This window comes from Haemaphysalis longicornis, unplaced genomic scaffold (genome assembly GCF_048455015.1).
Source record: "Haemaphysalis longicornis isolate Haplotype H1 unplaced genomic scaffold, Haemaphysalis longicornis Haplotype H1 scaffold_1, whole genome shotgun sequence".
Lineage (NCBI taxonomy): Eukaryota > Metazoa > Arthropoda > Arachnida > Ixodida > Ixodidae > Haemaphysalis > Haemaphysalis longicornis.
The window spans coordinates 369,137,015-369,143,433 of NW_027526203.1; the positions used below are offsets into that span (position 1 = coordinate 369,137,015).

Genomic DNA, 6,419 nt, shown 5'->3' on the forward strand with positions numbered 1-6,419 from the left:
ACAGTCTGAGGACCCATCGAAGATGATGGGCCTGGCAAAGGTAAGGAGAATTATCAATGCTACAAACAAATGGCTCGAATTTTTCCCAAGTAGGAATTCGCTTGAAATGACCGAATCTGCTGAACGATATTGTCTACCATTGATATAAGAGCGGTCTTTTTCGTTGCTGAAAATGTCGTGTCCTCCGGTCATATTTTGGATCTCTATAGCGAAATTCTAAGAGTCGTGAGGAAGGCCTCTAAGGATGTGTGTCTTGCCTACGAATGATAAGTCCAAAACGCAACCTTGGACTTCTCGCCTGCCTTTCTCGCTATATTTTCATTTATAATCCCCATTCAGGCACTTTTTTCTTAATTTATCGTGGAATTACCCCTCAGGCCTTTTTTCTCTTGACATTCTAATCTCATGTCCCGGCTCTAAGTTTTCATTCGCTCCATTTGAGAAAATATTCGTTCATAATGAAAGACGACGTTATTCCACAACTTCACGTTTGCCGATATAAAAAAAATGATCTAGGGGCTAACAGAAGACTTTTGTTTTTGAAGGGACAAAATGTTTTTCACCAGAAAAATGCAGGAAAATATCACAAAAGCCTGAAAATCAATTAAAAAGGGAACAAACAAAAATTTCCCGTTTTTATATGATAGTTACCTGGAAAAACCTTGGCACCAAATAAGGCTGGACGTTGCCGAGGCCAACCGCGGAGCCTTCCTTATCAGAGACATCCATGTCGTCCAATTCAGAATCGCCAGCCGAACCTTGGACAGCCGGCACTGAAGCGCACCGGACGTCTTCGCAGCCGGTAAGTGACCGCATCTTCGATGTCAATAATGGCTTCCGCTTCCAAGTCGCTGTCACCCGCAACACAACGACCAGTGTTGAAATGGTGGTTAGCGATGACGTCGTCACCGCTGCTACTGCTGCCCGAGGATGGTTTGCACCCCGGCAGCAGGGGCAGGTAGTCGCCGGAGGCATCGGTGGGATGCACCTGGTCCGCGGCTTTGGAAGGTTGCGAATTTGAGGAAGGCGACGAACAATTATTGCGAAGTTCTCGATCGCGTTCCTTCCCGCACTGACGCCCAAGCGTTGCAGCGCCTTCGGAGATGGCCTTAAGCCTGTCGCTCGAGCACAGCCTTCTTTCCCTTTTTTTCGTGCGGAACCGTCACTTCTTCTCCTTCTAGATGAAAATATTTGGCTGAAACCGTTCAAGAGCTCGAGGCAAGCACTTCTCTTACGCGGATACATTTTTTTTCTGACCGGTATCACAAACCGTGTGTGAAATATACGTTTACAAAACATTGACAAATGCCTGTGATACTAACCGGGAATGAAAACATCTCAGGATGATCCCTTCTATCGCTATGACCACCCAGGTCAACTGTAGCCGATTACGCAACCCGACGCCGCCAATTATTTCGCATGTCGACACGATTTTGATATAGCCGTTTTCTTTTTTGTTTTTTTGCGTATGCATAGGCACTGTTGCACATATTCGCAAGTATTGCAAACCTTACGTGACATATCTGCGCTGCCGAACGGCAATTCATAAAAGGTTGACTGAAGCCTTTCTATCCAGAGGCGATAGCACCCGCTGCAAGGTTGCCAAAAGAAGTCGGCTCCACGGTTATTGTCCAACACACTCGTAGCCCTTGCACGCTCGTTGGAGCTCCCACACCGGCAAAGCCTACGGAGTTAGTTTCCCCGAGCATGCCCCGCGCTATGTAGATTGGTCGGTCCACCTTGGGTGAGACCTTCGGGACATAACGCTCTCGTGCACGAGTTCGCTTCGCTGGAGAGCAGGAACTTCTGCTTGGGGTACGCAAACGATCCTTTGCGAATCCATCTGTTTGATTTTGGAAAAAGGACGTAAGCGCGTTCAAACTCTTAATGCATATATGCCCGCCCTTAATGCCTATATGCAGCATGCCTTGATGCCTATATGCAGCATGCGTACACCGACTGTTCGTAGCGAGCACTGACGACGCCCCGTGATAGATCCATCTGAGACGAGTGCACTGAATGGCTCCGTTGCATGAGCTCTAACGGCGAGCGTGTGCTGTCGCGGGAGCAGACTGTTCTTTTTTTTTTTTTTTTTTTGGTACAGCATATGAGCGGGAACTTCCTGTCAAAAGCTGACGCTGCAAAAATGTCGGCAACTGCCGTTGACACGTGCTGTGAACAGAACACGGCGATCGCTCGGGCTCAGGGAGAGCAAAGTTTCTCCATTGCAGCTCCGCCGAGCCGGTATTATTCGTTCCTAGCTCAATGAAAAGAAGCGCAAAAAATTCAGTGCCCTTCCACTCCCTGAAGAAGGATGACCAGCGGAGCTGGGCGCAGTCCATGCAGTGCACGAACCGAAACACGTTTGTAATTTCCATTGAAAATACTCCCACTATTCTTGTTCTGGCTGACAAACATGGGGCTGTCCGCTTTTCTCCTGTAGAAGCCCGTGTATTGACAGCAGACGGGAATTCCACAATATTTGCAATCACTGTGAACTACATCATTATAAAACGTAGATGAAACTAGGGTAATGTTAGAGTCGTCTTATAATTAGCTTCGCTATAGTTTAGGATAAGCAAGAGTTACAGCAGCTGTCTGTAACCATGCATACTTCTTCCGTGGGTGGTCATATACTGACAGCAGACGGTTGTTCTGTGATGTTTACAACTTCGCTGTGAACTAACTAATCATTACAACTAAACGAACTCGGCGTAATGATAGATTCGTTTTCGCGGCCAACATCAGTATTATTCTTTTCAATACACCTACAGTAGATTTAGAGCAACAGAGCAATCACCAGAAAGTTACCTTGTCTACGATACTCAAAACTCTGCCGACGCGACTCTGCCCGCGGCCGCAACAATTTACCAGAAACTATAGCCGTATGCAGACAATGTCGCTGTAAAAAACATTTCTCTAGTGAAATAGCCAACTTCCTAAAATTTGATACGCGCTCTAATTATTCTTTCCTCTTAAGTGTTGGGCGCCTTTTTTAGAGCGGAAGCTCTACTACGATGTCTCACAAGGTCATTCATCGCGTCGCAATCGGAGCGCAAGTGTACCAGCTGTGACGTCATGCCATGTGATTCGTTACGGAGAGGCGTCGCAGCTGTGCTCGCTCGGAGCCGATCCACGTGACAAGTCGAGGGTTTAACGGCTGCTTCGCCGGCACTTGTTCGCTCAGGCTGAATCCAACCATGCGGTACATATAGGATGCGAAATCTCAAGCAAAGGCAAACCTTTATGAAACACTGTGTGCATTGGTTTCTTAAAACCAAGCCAAACAGACCTTTCGCTCGTGATAACTAGGTTTGTAAGCGTTAAACCTGAGCCATTTTTAAGTGCAGAACACTTCAGGGGCTCGCCTTGTCGTCGTAGCTCGCTCGCTGGCCCCAAGTAGAGTCACACGGCGCTCCGTCGTAGCGGCGTCCCACAGAGGCTTAAAAAGCCAAGCGGTTTATATGGTCATAAGCGTTCGAAACTCGTGAACCGCTGGCGCTTGTCATGCATCTCCGCGTTGTTTAGCGCAAAAAAAACTGCAGGTACATTTGAGGCAAAATATACGTAATTAACCGCCAGCGCCCGCGTTTGTTTAGTTAGGTACGCTCGTTGGGTTGGTTTTTACGATCGTAAGCGAAACAAAGTGGCAGTGCAACGCCGGCACGTGCGGGAAGAACAGCAAGCACAAAAAGAACAGAGCTCCCGCCGGCGCAGTTTCAGGCAGCGGGCGCGCGAGCACTGCGAAGGCGGGGAATTCGAATTGCATTGGGTGGTAGCAGTGAGCGGATAACGGCGCTACAGCCCATTATGGCGAATCACTGCTCTGCACTTCCGACAGCTTTCCCGTTGAGTGCAACGGCTTTGATTTGTTTGTAGGATCCGTGTAGTCGACGTATTTTTTCCACGGCCCTGCGCTTTGTCTGTGCACCACACCTTACGTGTCCCAGGCCTTATTGTCATTACCTACGACGGGTCTAATTGGTCACGCAACTCGAAAATCTTACTCTTAAATCACAGCAACACTTCGTCGACGTTGGGGGTTTATCATAATGTTAGAAATGCGGCGTTAGGCGAGTGAAGCCTTTGGTAGCCATATATCAGTTTACGTAATCTATTAGCAGCCTTCGTCACGAGTCAAGGCCAATCCCCGAAGAAGGTGGTGCGAAATAGGGAGAAAACGAAGAAAAGAAAATCTGGCAAGTTGAATTTCGCGCCAAGGGAATGGACCAATCATGCAGCGTCCCGCATTAAAAGCGGCAGCAGGGCCAAATGGAGAATAAACGCGTAAAGCAAATTCAAGAGCGCTTAATCCTGACATGTCCCGCCATCCAAAGACAACTTAAGCGAGAAACCATAGTGCTGGCGGGGAGGCGGAGAGAACGAGGAAGAAGCGCCAAAAAGAAACGGCAACGTCCCGAGAAGAGCAAGCAAGGGGTGACGCCGCCAAGGCACCGACGTCGCAGCTCAAGTCTGGGCGGGAGCGGGACGACGGCGCAGCGGTCCAGCCTCCTTGACACACCGCCAAACAACGCTTTGGCGGTCCCAATAGCGATGGGGACTGTTATCAACTTATGACCGTGTAGCGGCATCCCATAGATCGGCAAAACCAGACGTTACTCACTAGCACTCACTAAAAAAAAAATTATTTTTTCTCAAGCGTTCACTCACGCTCACGCTCACCATTCGGACTCACCACTCGCACTCACTCGCACTCGCGCTCACCGCTCGCACTTTCTTATTCGCTCGCTTGCTCGCTTGCTCGCTTGCTCGCTTGCTCACTCACTCACTCACTCACTCACTCACTCACTCACTCACTCACTCACTCACTCACTCAGACAGACAGACAGACAGACAGACAGACAGACAGACAGACAGACAGACAGACAGACAGACAGACAGACAGACAGACAGACAAAATTTTCAGGTTTAAGAGACCAAGGAAGACTAACGTCTTTATAACGCTTCGCGTAGAAGCGCTCGCGTTCAATACGCGGTGTTCCTAAAAAGGAGCAGCCTCCAAGCGAAGGCACGCAAAGCGACCGGGTGTCAGGACATCAGTGACGAAACGCCTGCAAGCCGCTCACGAAGCCCTTCACATGGCGCAACGACGTTGCACTCAAAGCCCAACTTCGCCGTGTACGGGCGCCACCGGCATTATCGCTGGCAGTATTGTATATGCTTCCCATATCTGTATATGTAGAAGTTCGGCTAGAGTTTGTTAGAGCCATTCTCGACCGTAGTAACCCGTTTTCAAATAAAAAAAAATACGCATGGCTCTACTGCCGTTCTAAAAAATTACAAAGTGCTGACCCTGCTCTTTTCTAATATAAGTTAGGGTAATTCACAAACGCTGTCACGAAACACGAAGCACAAGAGGGTGCACAAACTGCAGTCAGAAAAACCTTGCTATTAGCCAACCCGTTTGCCGCAACTACTGTGGCTATAATAAACTTCCCGTGAGCGGGTTCCCATTTAGAGGAAATGACGGTTTAAGTAGTAAGCTTACCGGCAATGTCGGTTCCGTGCTGATCCATCCTTCGAGCCAGCCGGCGGTGCACAACTTCCGCAGAAAACTCCTTGTATCATCCTCGTCATTAGTCAATTCGCACAAGTCCCAGAACATGTCCTCTACATTGCTCCTCACCTGTAGCCTCCTCCATCAGCGCTACGGCTGACACAAAAACAAACCTTACTCGCACTGCAGATCCCGACACGTAAAAGTTGTGTTGTGACCAACTTGCCTACAAAAATCTGGTTTGGAAATGGTAAACACAACCATGTAACCTTTTGATGGCTTTAAAGAGCAGGAAGGTCCATGTAACCGCAGTTTAGAGGGCAATGAATACCGACAGAAACTTCGCAGCACGCACCGACGGATATCAGTCGTCGTTTAGTTTACAGGGAACGGACTGAACCCCGTCTTTGTCACTTCTACACATATCCGCACAACTTGCACACGCATCAAGAAAGGTATCCCAACAATTTGCATGACGTTTCCATGCAGGTAACTGCGTAAAACGGCCCGAAATCCAAGCAAGGGAACGAGGGTACTCCGCTCGTCCCAGAGGCGCGGCAGCTGAAGCATCGTCTGCGAGCAAAGGCTCGCAGACGGTGCTGCACTCGTCTGTCTAGACAGACGTGACGAAGCGTTTTTGCGCGGCCGGCGGTGCCTTAGCACTGGCTCCGGGCAGAAGACGACTGACGCCGTGGTATTGCCAGTATCGCCGTCTTTGTCGCAGGGAGCTCGCGAGCGCTTGCGTCTGAAAAGCAATGCAAACATCGCAAGTCATTAGAAGTACCTACCACGGCCACCACCTTCTTATCGGAACGGAGAACAAGTAGACGGCTCTTGGCCCACGTTTGGGAAAATCCCGAATGCAGGGATGGAGGACGAAGGAGTAAAAAAATAAAATCAG

At 49.0% G+C, this 6,419-nt stretch overlaps 1 long non-coding RNA gene across 1 annotated transcript in view; it reads right to left on the bottom strand.

The window, feature by feature from the left end:
- LOC144171421 (uncharacterized) overlaps positions 1-6,083 on the bottom strand; it is a 293,332-nt gene extending 287,249 nt beyond the window's left edge. The window contains exon 1 of the long non-coding RNA XR_013322957.1: positions 5,510-6,083. This is a non-coding gene — a long non-coding RNA (uncharacterized LOC144171421). The remainder of the gene's footprint in view (positions 1-5,509) is intronic.
- Positions 6,084-6,419: the final 336 nt, after the last annotated feature.